The sequence below is a fragment of the Ambystoma mexicanum genome, chromosome 1q (genome assembly GCF_040938575.1).
Source record: "Ambystoma mexicanum isolate Mex_15411 chromosome 1q, UKY_AmexF1_1, whole genome shotgun sequence".
NCBI lineage: Eukaryota > Metazoa > Chordata > Amphibia > Caudata > Ambystomatidae > Ambystoma > Ambystoma mexicanum.
Window position 1 is genome coordinate 374,885,018 of NC_090922.1, and position 20,606 is coordinate 374,905,623.

A 20,606-nucleotide genomic window follows, 5' to 3' on the forward strand; every position below is an offset into this window, starting at 1 on the left:
GTCTTGTGATTATATATATCAATGAAGGCTAATACTGTGGTCGATATTATTTTCAGATGGGCATTTATAGTAAAGCTCCTGTACCTGATAACGCTCTTAAGCTTGACATTTAATTATGGAGTGTTACAATGAGAGCAACGTTCTTTTTCCAAATGGTCTGTGCAGTATGGAGCTGTCACCAGAGGAGGCGATGTTGATGCGTAGGGCTGACAAGGCAGCAGCCAGCACGTCACAGTAGGCGTGACACCGGATATTCCCTCACCGAATGCGGACGTTCAGGGCAGCAGCTGTCAGTACAGGAGCGCCGGAGCACACAGCAAGATGAAACGAAGGCCAAACAGCGTTGGAATGGAGTCAGCAGCCTCTACATTCAATTCCGATCATGCCGTTGAGGAAAGGTAAGATTAATAAAGAGCAAAACGTAGAAATAATGCCTTATTTCATTTTTGTGGGACGAAGTGGCAAGGCCATCATTGTTGGCGTTAAACCACGCCCCCCCCATTGCCAGGTATTCTTACCTACAAGCTCCAACAAATGACACTAGTTATATCAACCATTGTCCATCATTTTCCAATTTACACAACCTGTGGATGCATACTGTGGATGCATACTGATCCTTGGTAAGCACTTCAGTGTCTCAATATCTGCACTACTGTTGCAACCTAGCTTATGTTCCATGGTTTTAATATATCACTAATGCTATTTCTTTTCTCTCCCTCCATGCACCTTCCTGCACTTCTCATACTATGTTGCTCAACTTATTACTGGGTAACACATACATTATGGCTATTCTTTAATTTTGTGAATTTGCAATACTTGCACATAATTGGATATTGATTTGCATATGATTTTTAATGCAATACTAAGACTTGATAAAGACCCACTAAGGGTTGAAACACGTGTTGGCTGAACACAAAATAAATAAATGCTAGTACCATATGCTCTGTTTATTTTCCACTATGTGCTAATTTTGATTAAGCCCTGTGACCAGTGCAATTTGGCATAGGCCTTTTGTGCTAATGTACTAACAGGACATAAAGTAAACATGCAATGATGTGTTGCTAATTGAGCATCATGCAAATGTGAAACAGTGCTATCTAATTGTGGATAATCAGCCGACAGGCATCTTTCAAAGCCATGTGCACAACCCACTGCGCCATCCAGAAGAAATCCCTGAATTCCTCCAAAACAAGCTCACACACTTCTGCCCCAACCAAATTCTCAGATCAGGTTCTGAACTCCTCCATGTAGTCCCCCCTTTCAATTTCTCCAGTCTAGGAGGTGCCTGATTCTCTGTCCTTGCACCCATTTTCTGGAACTCACTTCCCCTCACACTCCATCTCAGAGAGTATCACCTCGCCTTTAGGAAAGCCCTCAAAACCTGGCTTTTCCCTCCCACATCCTGATCCCCCTTGCCAACCCTCCCCCCAAGCACATTAGTTCAATCTATCAGTCAGATCCCTTTCACACACTCCCTCCCACTGGTCCCTCTTTCAGCTATCTGCATGATCTCTCCTTTATTATCTGAGCCCTGCCACCTAAAGCCTCCCTTGACCCCCACCAACCCCGTACCATCGTCAAGCGACTTTCATCAACTTGGAGGACAATTAGGTACATCTGATTTTTCTTTCATAGTCAGCATTATATGTAACTAAAGCACATTGCTGCTGCAAGTAGACACGAAAGGTGGGACTTTTTTGCACTTGATGGAACTCGTTATGGCAATATATCACTCTAAGATCCACTCAGAGGGTGAGTATTTTTCATTAATTGCATTTAGATTGTATGTGAGCTGCTCTTTGTTCATAGATCAGATCCAGGGGTTATACATTGTTATTTCTACATCTAACTTATTTTTCCTATCGCACACAGCACCTTCACAACTTAGCGGAAGGCACGGGCTCACTCCGAAACACCCTGCACTCACATATAATACAAACACTATTGCACAACACCACTGCCATATGAATCGACAAACATTTTACAACAAACATTTAAGCTACTCACATAACTCTCTATCCACTTAAACACAATCCCCTCTTGTTTAGTTCATAATATACCACCTTTAAGGCCATTCAAACATGGCTGACTAGCAAGGTCTTGGCCACCCTCTCATAAATGTAATGGGCAAAATGCACACACGCATAATAGCACCCCCTATTTCTCCTGTATTTTGGATTCCGGTCTGTCTGAGGGCATTCAACCAGCAGCACGTTGGGACCATAATCATGGTGAATGGTGCTATACAAATGACAAAATAAATGTATGAATGAATGAATAATGTTATCTGGCAACACTGCACCAACAGGAAATAAATGAATCTGGCAGTGATGAACTGAGTTTATGATCATAATCTCTGCCACTTTTTTGAATACATTCGGAGAAAAGTCCAAGCACTGGTAATTGTACTTTGCAGAAATCACATGGGGGACAACAATAGTTTGCTGATACAGCAAAATATGGGTTATATGTGATTTTACCAATGGACATTACAGAGTGGTACATTTCACCACGGACAAAATACAGAAAAACATGTATTTATTTATTTATTTATTTTTAATTTGGGAGGGTACCCCCCCAAGTCCCCTGTTTGTTTAACCTTATAAAGCCATCCCATCCCGACCTATTTTAACCCATTACCCTTGACATATTTATTTAATGTTTTCAGTGATTTGCGGTATTATGGTCCTCGGTAAAATGTTTCACTTTCTAATGTTTTCGGTAAATTGACTGGGTACCTAAAATATGTGGTATTTCCAAACACTGCTAGTTTTACCCCTCTACCAAATTATGAGTTTCACAAATGAACCACACAAATGCTCCAGCTACCGCATGCAATATAATGCATGAGGGATTCTCATTATACGCTAATATGGCATTTCCCAATAAAGCCCTCATACTCTAAAATGGGAAATACCTGGAGGGTCTCTAGGACATTAAATTATAAAGACGATTCCTGCTACTGCAAGGGCTATTTAAGTTTGATGAAATTTAAAGGAGACATATCACCAAATTCTTAATTAGGTCCCTAGTTAATAGTGTATCTATGCATTTGATTGCAATGCCTGGCCAGATTTCTGTCATATTATTTGGCACATTTGTGAATATCTGGGATTTTGATTTTAGTCCCGGGCAATGATTTGGGCATCTTGGTGTTTTTATGTTATAGAATATCATACAAATATTTTTTGTACTGGTATTTATTTGAAGAACATGGATGACAGTTTCGATCAGAAATTACTTACAATAACACATTTAAAGAAGGTGGAAGCATTCTCACAAAAGGTGCTTTTACAATAGCATAAAAGTAGTGAGCTAGTTTATGCAGGTGTACAAAATGAGGACATGTACCAGGGACAAAACACAACAAACAGAAACAACATGTATATAAGAAAACAGGAGGCTTATAAAGATGACATTAACCTAAGGAGGTAAGTGCTGCTTCAAACTAAAGAGATTACTAATTAAATGTTCACAATTGCATGATTAAGCATCACTGGAGGTGTCAATGGTGGAGGTTGGGGGAGACAGCAGGAGGGGCACCGTCTTTAGCATTTAAATGAACTTTAAAGCAAGCTTTGAAGAGATCCATAATTGGGCTGGCATTGATTGTTATGAACAGTGGATTTCAGTGTAACAGGGCATATAGGAAGAAAGAGAGGAAGTGAGAGAAGTCACAGGGAGGTTATGGGATAGTGAGGTTGAGTTCAGAGGAGGGTCAGAGGGAACAAGACAGCGAGTAAACTGAAATATAATCAGAAAAGTTCTGAGGCGCAAGGCCATTGATTACTTTGTAGGCTAGGCGAAGGAACTTTAAAAGAGAGTGGTTGTGCATGGGGAGCCAATCAACATGTTGTCAGTAGGTAGAAGTGGAGGAGTATTAGGGTAGGTGGTAGAGAGTGTGCATAGCAAAGTTGAGGACTTTGTCTAGAGGGAGTTAGGATTACGGAAGAAGGCCAAGGAGTAGGCGTGAAAATAATTCCAGTTTGCTGAGTGGAGAATAGAGGTTTTTAGAGTGGTTAGTAAGAAAAAGACACATCTTCTGAATGTTTAGGAGATTAATACGAACAGCAGAGGCAGTGGTACTGATGAATTGTTGTAGTCATCGGTCACTATGAAATAGGACCCAAAAATTGCAAGCCTTGGCCAAGGGGCAGGAAAGGAGATAGGAGAGAGGAGGGAGGAGATGGCATTGGAACCTGGAGAAGAATTAATTCAGTTATTGAAGAGCTCAACATGAGGCAGCAAAGACCCATGCAGCAATCAATTGCAGTGAGACAAATCTGTTCGAAGATGGCTGGGGTGAAGAAGGGAAAGCATAAAAGTATTTGAGGGTCATCAGCAAACAGGTAATGCTGAAAGCCAAAATATGAGCAGAGGTCCAAGGACTGATCCTTATGATATGATATGATATGATAAGGCATTTGTAACGCGCCTATACACAAGTGTTTCAAGGCGCGACGAGGCAGGGGGGGAACAAGGGGAGACAGACAACGATCTTACTAGGCCAGGTGTCATTCAAATCGCGCAAGTGCAAGGGTAGAGGGGAAGGGAAAAGTGCATGGGGGAAAGGGAGAGGGGAAAGTGCAGTACAGGGTTATTAGCATACAGCATACAGGATAAATAACAAGGGCCAGCTGGTGGCAAGTGCGAGGTAACTGCAGACAAGTGCTGGGAAGGGGGGCTGTATGGATACAGACACAGTCCCGTAGTGCAGGGGTTGCCGTGGAGGCAGTGCAGGGGAGAGTGGCTGGGCCGAGAACGGTGAATGGCCCAGTTGCAGATTCAGTGCAGTTTCAGTAGTATTAGCAGGGGAGAGGGGTAGAGAAAGCGGAGGCAAAGAGGAAGGTTTTGAGGTGCTTCCGGAACCGGAGGTGGTTCTCCTCAAGTTTCAGGGAGGTAGGAAGGCTGTTCCAGAGGGAGGCCCCTGCAGTGGAAAGAGATCTGCCCCCAACTCGTTGTTTGGAGAAGCGGCTGACCCTGAGGGAGTTGGAGGCGGATGAGCGAAGAGCTCGAGAAGGAAGATATTTAGGAAGAGAGAGTTGAAGGTATTTTGGCCCAAGGCCCCAGACGGCCTTGTGGACAATGCAGAGGGTTTTGAACTTGATCCTCGCAGTCACTGGGAGCCAGTGTAGTGATTTCAGTCCTGGAGAGATACGGTCCCTGGGCTTGAGGCCAAGGACAAGTCTTGCAGTCCTGTTCTGGATGAGTTGCAAAGGGCGGAGAGTAGAGGCGGGCAGATTAAGATAGAGGCTGTTACAGTAGTCCAGCTTAGAGAGAACCAGGGCTCTAGAGACAGTGAGCTTCTGGGGGAAGGAGAGGAAAGGAAGGATACCTCTGAGGAGGTGTAGCTGGTAGTGTGACTTCTTAGATACGTCGGATATGTGAGGAGAGAAGGAGAGTGTGGAGTCGAAGATGACCCCAAGGTTTTTTGCCTTGCAGGTAGGAGCAGGAAGAGGGCCCAGAGAGGCCGGCCAGAGAGCAGCAGGGAATGCTGAAAAGGAGAGGGGTGGGATGAGCATTTGGGGAATTCCAAGAGATTTTAAAGGATCAACCTTGCAGGTAGGAAGCAATAAAGGCAAGAAGAGATTTGCAAAATCCAAGGTACTGGGGAGTGATGTGGAGAGAGGAGTTCCTGACAGTGTCAAAAGCGTCAGAAAGGTCCAAAAGTATGTGTATAGAAGAATGTTTGGAGTGGTGGGCATTAGAGAGAAATTTGGAGACATACATGAGTGCCGCCTCAGTGGAGCATTTACTATGGATGCCAGATTGAAGTGGATCTCCAAGTCCATTACCCGCAAGGTACATAGTGATCCAGCTGAAGACCACCTGCTCAGGGGCTTTTGAATAATGGGGAAGGAGAGAAACTGGATGATATTTTGCTGAGACATTTGGGTCAGGAGAGGGTTACTTCAATGGGGATAGGACTGTTGCAGAATTGAAGGAGACAAGGAAGAGTCAAGCAGCGCTCAGAGAGATGCAGGCAAGCGATTGAGACTAAGGCCCTCATTACAGGCTTGCCTCTCTGAAAAAATTGCCATTAAAATTCTCTGTAATTCTGGCACCAGGAATTTTACTGGAATGCTAAAGCACAAGTTTTGGTGGTCACGGATTAAGGCCCCTACCGGCAAATAGATGCCAGATTTACTGGCACCAGTATTACCGGTAATCCACTCCATGGAGTCCTGTGTAGCTCGATGAAATGGGGATTTACTGGCGGTTCTGCCACCTGGAATATCCCAGTAAAAATGTGATATCAGGAGGCATAAATGGTAGGATCACTTTGCTGTTATCCTGGTGGGAATTAGCAGCGGAGTACCAACAAACTCGCAATGACCCACTAAGTATTTGACTTTGAAGATGGGTTAGCACTCCAAAGGATGGGTGCTAATTCAATAGGAGAGGTAGGGGAGACGAAATCAGATAAAGAAGAGGTAGGGGAGAGGTTGTGGATAGAGTATAGCTGGGCAGGGAGAAAGAGGAGCGCTGTGAGAGTGTCACAGATTTTACATGTTTTTAGAGGAAAATGTGCAAAGTCATTAACAAAAAGAGAGGACATGGCAGATATTGACTTGGGAGTTGTGAGCAAAAATTGGAGGGTAGATGAACGTTTGATGATTGCGAAGGGAAGAGATTAGGTTTGTGAAATAGGAGTTTTTGGCAGAGTCCAGTGCAGAGGTTAGGGTAGCAAGGGAAGTTTTGTAGGCTATGAGTAGAGGAGGTGTCCTTAATTTACGCCAGTCCTATAGGTTACTGTGCATGTTTGCTTCAATTGTCTGAATTTCAGAGGTGATCCAAGGCTGAGGATTGAGACCATAAAGTGTGAATGTCCAGGCAGGACAGTGTTGGTCAAATTAAGACATAAAAGCATAGTGAAAGTCAGAAAACACACTACCAATGGAAGAGGCATCAGTAGGGGAACGAAAGGGGAGAGGTCCTCACATTATCAAGGTAAGAAGAAAGCAAGTTCTGCCTGAGTATCCTCTTAATCATTAACAGGAGACGAGGAGCTGAAGGTGGAGGGACTGAGATGTTAAAGTGAACAATGGAGTGAGCAGAGAGAGAGGTGTCAATTGAGAGGTGAGAGGGGGAGAGTGAATGGGAGAGGAAGAAATGGTTAATAACATTCCCAACAGAGTGGATAGGATCATTGTGGAGCGAGAAGAGGGAGTGGTCAGATAGGATGGATTTAAGTTCAAGATAGATGGCTGCAGAGAGCTTAGGAAGGTTAAACTCTTCCAGCATGTCAACGGGATGTCAGTGGGAATTGACTTAAGGGGAAGCGTCAGATCAGGAAAGAGGGAGTTGAGAGGATCAGGGGGTCAATAGGGAGCTAGAACAGCGAAAGTAGGAGGAAGGAGTTGAATAATGGCATATTCAAAAGAGGAAGAGTTTATATGAGTAGGGGGGTAGAGGGGCAATGTTGATGGCCACATTAATAAGGAACCCCACACCACTGCGCTTCCTGTCAGGACTGTGAGAGTGGGAGAAGGTAGCAGAGTCAGTATGGAGAGATGCTAGTGTAACAGGGTCATGAGATGAGGTAAGGGTTTCTGTGAAAGCAAGAAGTGAAAGTTAAGGGTGAGAAGAATTGAAGAGATCAATGATGTAGGAAGACTTGTTACAGAGGGATTGTGCTTCCAGAGGCCAAGGCAAAGAGTGATAGGAGGTGGAGAGGAGCAGGTATTCTGCTTTATGCAAGGCAGATAGATGAGGTTGGAGAGCCTGGGAGCATGGGCAAGTCTATTTGAGGGATATGGGTGCAGAGGGTATGAAGGAATATGGGAAGGCTGGAGACCGATGCAGAAGTTGTACCACATTGAAGGTGACGGATATGAGAGAAGGGAAGTAGGAGAGTCAATAAGAGTGCAGCGCAACAAGATGCATGATGGAGAGTATAATTAATAGGCAAGTGAAGACAATGAAGAGAGGGTGCAACCCAAGGTGGAGTGTAGATTGGTGAGCAGAAAGGGAAGGGATGGATGGCTGCCTGAAAAGAATGGAGCTATTGGTAACCAAATGACAGTTTATAGACCCAAAACAGCAATGGTCCTTAGTCCTGTGAGGTAACAGCAGCTCTGCTGTGTATGGATAGTCAATGGGTGCAGGATCCCAGTTTCAGCAGGGGCTCTGGCCCTAGACCCTTTACAGCCCAGGGAACTGTCTTTAACTGTTTTTGGCCTAGCTGCAGATGCCCGGGCTGGACACCCATTGGAGACTGAAAAAGGGAGACAGTATGTCACATGTTCCTCTGGGAGCCAGTCATGGTGATCCAGATGGCGTCCACACTTCCAGGCTGAGTCCTGGGTGTTGTAGGGTCAGCTAGCTTCTTTTTGTAGGCAGGACCCTCAGATAGTGCACAAGTTCCTCTGGCTAAGCAGCATGTTGCAGCGATGGGAAAAAATACTTTCTTGAAAAACCATCTACAGACAGTCACATGTCCCTCTGTGAGCCAGTCCCAATATCTGGCAAAAAACATTACTGCAAATGTATTTGACATTTACAAGGCAGCAGCTGCGGTCTTAGTGGTCTCCTAGAGCTGGTGTTTGTCCGGAGAGCATATTGTGCTGACACATGGGTAACCGAACCTAGGTCTGCCCTGCTTTATTTTAAACCCACTTCAAAATAATTGTGCAATAGGAGCAGCAATTTAAGACATTTTCCTTTGTGCCATTACAAATACACAACAGTGCTTTAGCACTAAGAAATGGTATGTCACCAAAAGGGAGAAGTCAGAACAATTGATGTAAATAGCACGGGCAGAAATCCAAACTAGAGCGTGGGTGTTGGTAAATCTGAAAAATGAGATGATGGTTGTTACTGTTTGTGTGAGTGGGATCTCATAGAAGATAGATCTAGCAAGAAGTGTTGGCGTGGAAATAAGGTGTCCATGCAAAGATATCCATGGAAAGCTGGCAGTAGGTGTGGATTTCAGACAGGTCGATGTACGTCGATTTTTTCGTAATTGCCTCAAAGTGTTCTCAAGCAGGGCTGCAGCCAACGTGCTTGGCAACCTCTGGGTTTAGACGTTGCCTGCTCAAAATCAAAAATGAATGAAGCGTGAATACGTGTTTTTTGTTGTTGTTTATATTTCTGTTGAGAACTTTCACTCAGCCTGCCCATATGTTTTTTTTGTTCTTACTGACAGGCAGCACACATGTATACGCATTATCTTAAAAGAGTACCTGCCGCGACAAAAAAGAAAATCACTTACCTATGGTTGGCTGGATTTCCGAGCCTTACATGATGGTAATCCTGATCACAAAATGGCATGCAGATCGCTCCCATCTCCAACGGCATTTTTCTTCAGGAATGGCTGCCATGGAAAGGCAGAAGAGACTACATGTAGTCCCTTCTCCCTTTTCCATGGCGGCCATTTTTTTCAAATTACTTCAATGTCCGCCATGGAACGGGAGAAGGGACTACCTGTAGTCCTTTCTCCCCTCACCTTCCATGGCGGCCATTTTTTTTGTTTACTATGGCTGCCAGGTGAAAACTAAAACGGAAACAGAAAACGCGACTCGCAGCCGGGAAAATAAAACATTAGTACCCCAGTCTAACAGGACGGGGTACTAATGGCAATAAACCGCTCAGCGGCGGGCCATTACCTCCTAAGATAATGCCCCCGGGGCCTTCGTTAAGGCCCTCGCTAAACTCGGGCCTGTAACTGTAATGCCCCGCCATCCCGGGGCTTATTGCCACAATCTATTAGGATCTTCTGTTGAAATAAAAAATAGAACAGACTTAACACATTGCAAGCACATTAACTGTTTGAGGATCTATATTAACTGTATCGTCATTCATGTGTAAATGCATGAAGCCGTGGTGGTTTTTGAGTTCCCTTAACACTGGGTTAAAATATTGCCATGGATTGCTTAAGTTAAAGTTAAAGCCTGCTTTAACCCCTTAAGTGCCAGGCTATTATGCAAGTCTATGTAAAAAGGACGAGCATGTATTCAGACATCAGCCTTTGTTAATTATTTTAGTATTAATTAATGAAGACAAATTAATTCGTTGCTAATGTGTATGTAATGCCTATTTCCACGTGAGTGTCATACTAATTTACCAATTAATGAATGTCGATTAGCTGTTATGAATGTCCCCAAACTATTTGAATACAATCTCTCACTCCGCACTCCCATTAAATAAGTGTAATTCCCACTGATTTCAATTGTCTTTTCATCTTTCTTTTCCTCCCACAAAATAGCCGAGGAGTAAGCACATTTTCAAGGCTGCGGGGAGGCAGCGACGCCAGTTGCATTTTAACGATATGGCGCATTATCATTCTTACTGGAGCCATTTCTCTTTTAAATCATTGCAGTTTCTGCTCTCGCCTCCAGCTATAGAATTCTTTTCAAGCTGACAGTGAACTTGGCAGCCTTCCAGTACAAAAATAAAGGTGTTTTGGTCCACCAAAGTATTCTGAGTGGTTCTTAGTGAAACCGTTTTCTTTAGTACATCTGCAAAGCATTTTTTCTGAAGGGAATTTTCATGTGAAAAGCCGCCTTAATCATTGCCACTATTGTTTGCTTGAATGTAGTTATTTAAACTGCACCCCTGGGTGCTTACAAAACAAACAACAGAGTCCCATAAAGAGTTTTAAAAGTGGCAGGTGCAGATTCTGTGCCCTATTCAGAGATTGCAATGACATTAATTCTGCCAATCTATAGGCAAACAAGAGACAGGTGACACGCTGAATTCAGTGCAATCCACAAAAGAAATAACGCGGTCTGCAAACTCTGCTCTGGATGGGATATTTGGAAGCATACCCTCAAAAGCAAATCTGCATTCGATTTAGATCGATGGGTACACGCATTCTGTGGTCGTATCATTGGATTTACATAGGGTGTAGATTTGTAACAGGTTATAAGACATATCGCAAACAAAGCAATCCTATACGGTTTGTTCTAAGCAATTCATGCTTCTTTGAATTTGAACGAGACGTGCGTGCGCTTAATTTGGTGGGCCAGCTCACTGCTATGAGAGTGTATTCATTCTGATGTGTTATGATTTCATTCTACACGAACTAAAGCATATTGAACTGAAGGTTGACAAAGACACTGTTAGTAACCTAGCAACAATATGTAAGCTCACGGTTGACACTTGGAATCCTTCCGGGAAACGAATACGACTTTAAATAGTGGTTTTCAGTTCTTGGAAAAATAAAACAATACATTTGGCCAGTAAAGAAAAAGATTGTGCTTATATATATGTGCCACATTCAACAACATTCCCCTTTTGTGTCCCCCTCAACCAAATTAGCAACGGATTTCAGTTGTGAGGGCAAAGTGAATACATATAATGGAGTTGGGCTTCTAATTAGAACGTAGAGTTCGTTACATTTCTAACATAGAATATGAGTGTGGACATGTCACTTGTTAGTCTTTTCCAGTTTCTATGTGCTGTTGTGACAGGCTAAACCCTCACCAAGCTTTGTTCATGGTTGTCATGAAATGACGTATGCTCTGCATGAGTATAATAATGAGAAATGGCTAAACCCCCTGCTCCTCCCTAACACTTCTACAATCCAGCAGTTATTCCAATCACAAAAATAAAATGGGCACAGGTAAGAGATGTCCCCTGTCATCTTCTGTGGTAAAGTGGAAGGCTATGCCCTCAAAATGGGATGGAATGTGATTCAGTATCAACTCAAACAGCAAAGTATAACAGTCCAAACTTAGGGTATGTGCAATCAAGGTGGTAAACAAATAGATATACTTCATTTAAATACACCACCTGGCAGAATAACTAAAACAAAAAAACCCTCTCAAAAACACCTGTGTAGAAAGAACTGAGAATGAGCAAGGAAAGGAAGATACCACACCATGGGAAAGAAGACAGGGGTGAAAGGCAATACAGCAACCACAATATTCTTTGAAAAGGATATGCCTTTTGATGGAAAAGGTGCCCAAGGGACCTACCCAGTAGCTGGTGCCAAAAATGGAGTAGGGGGCAGTGTAAAGGTTTGTTGAGAGTGTGGAAATCGATATAATATCGTGACCCCAATCGCATTGTTTGAATGTATGTTGGCCTACGCCAAGTTGTCTAAAGAATACTATGTACATAGGTTCCGCGGCAAGGTCTTGACCTTATTGTATTGTGTAAGCCGCCATCTTGGATCGAGCCGCCATTTTAGGTACTCTTGCAGTGTGGAAGTCACCCTGAATCACAAAATGGAGGCCGAATGACATTTTGAGTAAGACTCCGGCCATGGTGACCTCCGCACACGTGAATAAATAATATGTCCGCAGGCCACTTGTTAGGGTCACAAACTAAGACCTTGTCCTCTCTTTAACCTGTGTGTAAATATATAACTGTATCAGCGGAACTGATCAAATTATGTAAATTGTGTGTTTGACCTGGCTACGAACCCTAGCCACAGTTCCAAGAATGGTTAACTTGCGAGAGGGCTGGCCAAAGCAGGACAAAACGTATAAAAACCCAAGCATCCCGATGATCGGTCTCTCCCACTTTCAGTGCGAACCTTACGTTGAAGGTTCGCGTGTTAGTCAGAGGGCCGAATAGCTATTCGAATGTCAATTGACTTTGGTAACTTTGTAACTTTGAAATAAAGCGCTTTGTATGTCCTTTGTAACCTGTGTTGGTGTGTTTCCTTTTGGGCTTCCCGGCCTCATATCAATTTCTTTGTTTCCACAGTTGGCGCCCGAATAGGGACCCTCAAGATTGATGCCGGATCATTGAAGGTTGACGCAGACTATCGAATCGGGATCGGACGGTGTGATTCTGCGGGCCCGACCGATCGAGACGCGATACCTCGGCAGCGCTGCACGATCCGATCCTTGGGCGATAGTCGTGCGGTCTGACACGGCATCTTGACGAGGGTCCAAATCCGAGGCGGGCAGATTTGCCGAAACCACCGAACGCAGGTAAAAATTCGTTAGTTGAAGTCCTTTGTAAACCGTACGGTCCTCCTTAGGTTTGGTCAGGTGCAGTCGTGACCCGGCTCTTAATTTAACCCTGACAATTTGAATTTGGCGTATTGTATCTGCAGACATAATTATTGGACCAGGTAACACCAATTCTTTGAGAAATGCCTGGGAAATTGTCTAGCTGCTTTAGGGCTCTGTTCCGCAGCGATCGACAATCTTTTGAATTTAGCCGTCCGGCACCACAGGAGGGGTCGCCGGCGTGTACTATGTACTGTAAGTATGGCCTTGGTAGTATTGTATTTAATGATATTTGGCACAGACAGACCAGAAATGCCTCCGAATTTCAGTGGCCAATTAATGGTAGTTTTGAGATCCCCCGTATTGAATACTTAGAATCGATCTTGCTTAAGAAAAAGGCTAGGCCAGCAGCCTTTGATGTGTTACAAAATTGGAAAAAGGAAGCATTGCAGCAGCTTAAAAGTAGGGATAAACATGCACGTCGTCATAAAACAAATGCCGAAAAGGCATTGTTGTATGACAAGGAAAAACGAATAGAAGAAGCCCAGAAAATGGATAGAGCTTTCTCGCTCGGGGTCCAGAAAATTTACCCCTCTAAAGATTTCCATGTTTCCGAGGAGTTTATCGAGAAAATATTGAACGAACGGAGGCCTGATTCTTCAGCGCCACCTCCGTATGCTCCTGTTGTGGGCACCTTGCCCGTTCCTGCTATTGTTCCCGTTGCTATTCCTACTCCCCCTGCGCAGCCTACTACTCCTAGTTCTTTGGTTGTCGCTCCTCTGTCTATTACCCTGCCTCTCTCCCCCTCACCCTTGTTAAGTCCACCTACACTTTCGATTCCGGGGAGTCCCGTGTTCGTTAAAACAGATCCCGGTGCAGGGTCAACAATTGTGACTCGTGGTACTGTTCATGCGGGCAGGAAACAGGAACTATTCGCTTGGGCTAAGTACTGCATGGAAAAAGGTGATCAAACTGAAGCATTTTCAACATTATCTAATTTGTTCGATTTTCCTGAGAAAAATGTTTTTATTGAAGGACTGGGGATTCACTTAGGTGTAATGTGGGGTAGATTGCAGACTTCGGATCTCCCACAAGGGGTGAGAGATCTGAATGCTTTGGCACTTTCGAGGGATACGGAGCAGAAAGTATGTGGACATGTTGATAGGTTGTTTGAGTTTAGGAGGGATTTTGAAAAGTTACAAAACGAGGATGATGAGGACGATAGGATATATGTACAGAAACGGTTCCTTTCGTGCCGGAGATCAGCACCTGAGGAAGTACGAATTTGTACCAAAGACGCGATTCGATGGATCTCGGATTCATCGATACCGCCAGATGAGGTGTATGACACATACAGTCAATACACGGTAGAGATGCAAAGAAAGGTAATCCAAGTGATGGTACAGCACTTACAGGAGGAATGTATAAGGAAGAAGGTTGGTTGCCCCATAGAGTTATTAGGTATTTGTAAAAGAGCTTTTTCGCCCGACACTTCTACAGCTGCTTTAGCGCTCGATTTGGCCCTATTGCTCAGTAAGCGGTCGGAGGTCCCTATATCTCAGTTGCCTATGAGAGAGGTCCCTCCAACCCTTGTCCCAAAAGCAGAAATCCCCGCCGACGCGGCGGCTGGTACTCCCGCGGTGGATATCCCTGCACATTACGTATCGCAGTTTGTTCACGTCCCGTTCTCTCGACAGGAAGTGAACACGATTAGACAATCAGTCCCTGATATTAGGAAAAACCCGACAGGGTTTTATAAAGAGATAGAATCCGTCTTACAGTCTTCTGTGTTCACCTTAAGTGACATGGACTTATTGTTTCCAGTGCTTTTGCCAGTTGATGTATGGAAACAGATACGGACAGTAGATGATGTGCCGGGGCTAGGGGATACATGGGTACATGGGTAAATCTGATTAGAATAGATGGGGAACGGCCAGCTGGTGAGAAACCACCCCAGGTAATACTTACCTTACCCGATAGAATAGTTGCTAAACTAAAAACTATAATCCCAGAAAAAAGGATTATTTGGGACAAGCTTACGGCCTGCGTCCAAGGGAAAACTGAAGGTACTACTGAATTCTTTAATAGATTTGAACAGGTGTTCTCTGACTTCAGTGGACAGGATTTAGGCACAGAGTCGGGGAAGAGGTTGTTCGTGGACAAATTTGTACGTGGATTGTTGCCCGACATCCAGTCACAAATTATGTCCTCAGAGAGCGCTTGGCAGGCAAAATCTCAGTCAGAGGTTTTGCATATGGCTCAGTATTATGAGAATCGGGTTAATAATGAAAAAGAGAACATCGAAAAAAGAAGGGGCGACTTGAAGACTAAGGTATTGTTGCAGCAAATTGTCAGAAACCCCAGAGGAGGTACGACACAGACTAGAGGTCAGTACATTCCAAGTGGAAATACTCCTCTGAATTCTATAAATATTAATCAGTGTGCTTATTGCCGCCAGGAAGGTCACTGGCGAGCACAGTGCCCTGCCCTTCGTCAGAGGTCAGGAGGCACATTTGGAGGTATGGGTAGGCGACCAAGGGGCCGCCCCGGAGCGGGGGGCCCTGATAGGGGTCAGCTTCTACAAGATCCAAGTTCTGCCTTACTAGGATTGCCCGAAGCAGCGTTTGGAACCTTTACCTATTCCCGTTATTCAGAAGGGCCCCTACGTTGAATTATTGGTGGGGAATAGGAAACACCAGTTCTTGATTGACAATGGAGCACAAAAGTGCTCCATTGACCATACTAGGGTTCCAAACATCCCACTGTCAGGGCAAACAAACGTTTCTATAGGGTTCTCTGGTATACCAACTGTTTGTCCGGTTTCTGCGCCGGTATCTGTTTCTTTGGGTCCTTTCACAGACCAGTGCCCTTTTCTTCTTACTTCAAACTGCGGAGAAAATTTGCTAGGGTTGAATTTGTTAAAGAAACTAAATGCAGTGATTCATTGTTCCCCTGACGGAATAAGATTAACAGTTTCACCACAGCAACCCTTTAACTCCCAGTACTTGACCCGACCTCTACCTCCCGAGTTTGACATTGTCCCGGAATGTTTGTGGGCAATAGACGACAATGATGTCGGGATATTGCACATCGAGCCTATTAAGATAGTTTTGAAACATGGGGTTAAGCTACCGCGCATTCTGCAATATAAAATTTCAATTGAAGGTGAGCGTGCTCTGAAATGCATTGTCTCCGATTTTGTACATCGTGGAGTGATCGAAGAGATTACAGGTAGCTTATGTAATAGCCCGATCTTGCCAGTATATAAGAAAGGCGACAATGCAATTCCGTACCGGTTTATAATAGATCTTCGTGCTATTAACCGGGTGGTAGCCCCACAATTTCCAATCGTGCCTGATGTAACAACGATCTTAACAATGATCTCTGCTACGGCTACACACTTTAGTGTCGTAGATTTGAAAAACGCCTTCTTTAGTATTCCGATACATGAGGAGAGCAGGTATTTGTTCGCGTTCACCTTGGGGGGACGCTCGTTTACATTCACAAGGCCACCTCAAGGGTATACTGAAAGTCCTAGTATCTATAGTAGAGCCTTAAAGGAGCAGCTCGACACCCTTGAATTGCCACCTACTTGCTCGCTGCTTCAATATGTAGACGATTTGCTCTTGGCTGCAGACTCTGAGAAAGCTTGTAAGGAAGGCACTATATTGTTGCTTGTTCATTTAGCTGAAAATGGTCACAAAGCTTCACTTAAAAAATTTCAATATTGTTGCCAGGAGGTTGCCTATTTAGGCTACCTCCTGTCAAAGGAGGGGAGAATATTGACACCTGAACGAATAAAACACATTTCTGGCATGTCTGTCCCAAAAACACAGAAGGAAGTCAGAGCCCTGATAGGGATGGCATCCTACTGTAGACTGTGGATCCCGAATTTTGCCCTAGTGGTAAAACCGATGTTGGCTTTGACGAAGAAGGGCATTTCTCTGCCACTGCCATGGGAATCGGAACATCAACGATCATTTGAGCTTCTCAAAACCGCGCTGTGTTCAGCACCGGTTCTGGGTACACCAAATTACGATAAGGCCTTTGTGTTGTTTGTGCATGAATGTGATGGATGTGCTTTGTCTGTGTTAACACAGGAACATGGAGGGAAGAATAGGCCGTGCGGCTATTATTCCTCCGCCCTCGATCCTGTTGCATGCGCTTTGCCGCGATGTCTGCGCGCTGTTGCTGCTGCCGCTGCGTCTGTAAAACAGAGTGAGGGGATGGTCCTAGGCCACGATTTAATTTTGATGGTACCTCACTCTGTTGATATTCTATTGAATAAAACTCAAACGCAACACCTTACCTCTGCCCGGTTGACAAGGTACGAATTAGTCCTATTTGCTCCTCATATCCAAATTAAAAGGTGTTGTGTTCTCAATCCGGCTGAACTCTTACCTCTCCCGCAAAATATTGTTTGCGGTGATGGAGGATCACATGACTGCCTGTATGCCACCGAACAAGAAACAAAGGGCAGGATAGACCTCTCAGATACTCCTTTGGAGAATGCGGAAGGGGAGCTGTTTTGCGATGGCTCCTGCTTCAAACTTCCGAATGGCACATCTACAGCTGCTTATGCAGTTACTACTTTGAACAAGATTGTTGAAACTAAAAGGATTCCGCATAACTCCGCGCAGGCCGCAGAGATTATAGCGTTGACCCGCGCTTGTGAGCTCTCCCAAGGGCATAGAGTCAATATTTATACGGATAGTCAGTACGCCTTTGGGGTGGCTCACAACTTCGGAAAACTGTGGTCGGAAAGAGGGTTTCTGACCTCACATGGGACCAAGATTCAGCATGGTCCCTTAATAGTACAACTACTTTCAGCGCTCTCACTCCCTGAACAATTAGCGATCATGAAATGTGCAGCACATCGCAAGGTTATAGACAATGTGGGCAGAGGAAATGCTTTTGCAGATTTGATAGCTAGACAAACAGCCACAGACCTTAGCACAGACATGTACACCTCAAGGGAAGTGAGAGATGTTTGTATAATAGATGAAGGCATTGGGTATGTGCGAGACATGCAGACTGATGCCTCAGTTGAAGAGTCTAGGAAGTGGGCTGAATGCATGGGAAAATTGGATGATGAAGGGTGTTGGGTGGACGCATCCAACGGAAAATGGTTGCTTCCTGATTCTTATGTGTTAGCAATGGTTACAATGGCACACGGTCCAACGCATGTGTGTGCCCAGCAAATTACGAAGATATTACAGCAGGTTTGGGTGAATGATAAAATTTTGGAAACTGCAAAGAGACATGTTCAGAATTGCATGATTTGCCTGCAGCACAATGTGGGTAAAGGGACAGTGACTCCAAGGGGAAGTTTCGGGCCCCCCTCTGTCCCCTTTGAAACCATTCACCTTGATTTTATTGAAATGGAGCGATGTAATAACTTGAAATATGTTCTTGTTATCATTTGTGCTTTTAGCAAATGGGTCGAGGCTTTCCCTGTTAAAAATGCTACCGCTATGACCACCGCAAAGATCCTGGTGAAAGAGTACTTCCCTCGATTTGGGCTCCCGAGGATAATTTGGTCGGACAACGGCCCCCATTTCATCGCAGCCGTAATGTTGCAAATATGTGTTGCCCTAGGGATTGAGAAACGTTTTCATTCAGCTAGGCACCCTCAAAGTGCTGGGTTGGTAGAGAGACACAACGGTATTCTGAAAAACAAGCTTGCAAAAACATGTGCCGACACTAAGCTAAAATGGCCCGACGCTTTACCTATCGTGTTGTTAGCTATGCGCACCACACCCCAGACTAGAACTGGGCTCTCTCCGTTCGAGGTGGTAATGGGAAGGCCTGCTAATATTTGGGGTCTCCCTAAACCTGAAGGCCTGAGGGATGTGGATAATGTATTGCTCATAGATTACTGTAATCAATTGACTAAAAATCTGTATTTCATTTACCACCAGGTGAATGCTGCCTTACCTGTACGGTTTACGGGCCCAGGACACGATATACTACCCGGTAGCTGGATCCTGGTGAAGGCCTACGAGAGGTCTTCTTGTCTTGCGCCTTGCTGGCGCGGACCCTACCAGGTATTATTGGTCACCAGGACGGCAGTGCGGGTGGCAGGAAAGAAGAACTGGATACATGCAACACACGTTAAGAAGATCCCTCACCCGACGCCACACGCTACAGAAGAAACAGAACCCCTCGCTGGTGCTACAATCTCTGATCTCAGAGTAGCAGGCAGCATTGTGAGTGCGTCAGAGAAATTCTCTGAGCCTGAGGAGCTCGGGGAGCCGTCCATTTTGTCTCCGCACTCTCTTGATCAATCACTTCCGGAAAATCTTGTTTCGAGCTCTGCGACTTCCGTCGCCACCGACACGACGCTCCCCTCAGGGAGCGACGATACTTTGCTTTTGGATTCAACAAACTTGGGTACCATCAGGTACAACCTTCGACGACGGAAATAGAACTACGGCACGAGTATCGTGCATCTGGAAGGAAAAGAGTGATTGAAGTACTGTTGTCTTTCTTTTTTCGAACAAAAGAAAAGGAGGGTTCTGTTGGCTAGGGTTGGGAAGGACTAAGAAATCGCGCGGCCGAAGTGCCGCCAGCAATGAACATTGGGGCCGTCGATCGGGAAGACCATGATGCCTGCCGCCTTCACCACTGCTCCCCGTATTGAACTATTAGATAAGGAGGTGACCAAATCGGACAATGAACAATGTGCCTGGGCCCCGAAAACGTACTGTTGTGTTCTCGTTCTGATTATTGTTACTTTTGCAACTGCTGCCGTGGGACTTTGGTATTTTGAAGAAATTTATCCTTTGAAGCCTCTGTTACCGACCAAAATCGTACCAACTGTTTTGACTCCCTCTGTACACCTTCACACTCTGTCCCCTAGGGACTCTCGGCATAGACAGAAATATCATAATAACACTTTGATGATAGTGATGAATGCTACGCATGCTATTTTTAATAAGAGTAATTGTTGGATCTGCACTCACTTACCACAACATGGGAACAAGGGACTGGGATGGTATATACATCCCTTACCTTTAACAACTTCTTGCTATGCCTCTCTTAGAGCACTCTTCTTTGGCCGATGGAATGATAGCATCTCAGGGAACTTCGATGGGACTAATTTGAATGAATTTGAAAAACGTGAATTGACTCCCCTGGGATGCTCGCTTTTCGCAAATAGAAGTAAACCTAACGTCGCTTCTATTAGGCCGTCTGATAAACTATCTTTTCCTTTCCAAAATCTAGTTTCTTTTAAGATGGCTCCGATAGGCAATAAGGATGCCATGCCTCCTTCTTATTCTGCGAATCATAGTCCTGATTCAGTTCCCTTCTGTGTACAAAGAAATGGCACTAGGCCAATGGGAGACTTCGAGCCTTGTGTAAATACTGTAAATTTGACTGGGGAAAATAGGCCTTTGTATGTAGGGGGACCAGTTTATTTTGTTTGTGGTAGTTTAGCTTTTCCCTGGTTGCCCAAGGATTGGCAGGGGACTTGTTATTTAGGGATATTGTTACCAGGTGTATTTATAGCCAGTACCTTAGAGGTATCTAAGGCTCGCCCGCGACGGGATAGTAATGGAGACACCCCTGGACAAGTGTTCGGGGATATAGCCAAATCAGTAGTGCCCTTTTGGGGACAAATAGCAAATTCAGAAAACATTAGGGGATTAGCGAGGGTGTTGGAGAAAACGATCAACCGGACCACGGACATACTTT

At 44.6% G+C, this 20,606-nt stretch overlaps 1 long non-coding RNA gene across 2 annotated transcripts in view; it reads left to right on the forward strand.

The window, feature by feature from the left end:
* The first annotated feature begins 278 nt into the window (after positions 1-278).
* The window catches only part of LOC138521377 (uncharacterized), an 81,388-nt gene continuing 61,060 nt past the window's right edge, over positions 279-20,606 (forward strand). For both annotated transcript variants that reach the window (XR_011283030.1, XR_011283032.1), the window contains exon 1: positions 279-398. This is a non-coding gene — a long non-coding RNA (uncharacterized lncRNA). The remainder of the gene's footprint in view (positions 399-20,606) is intronic.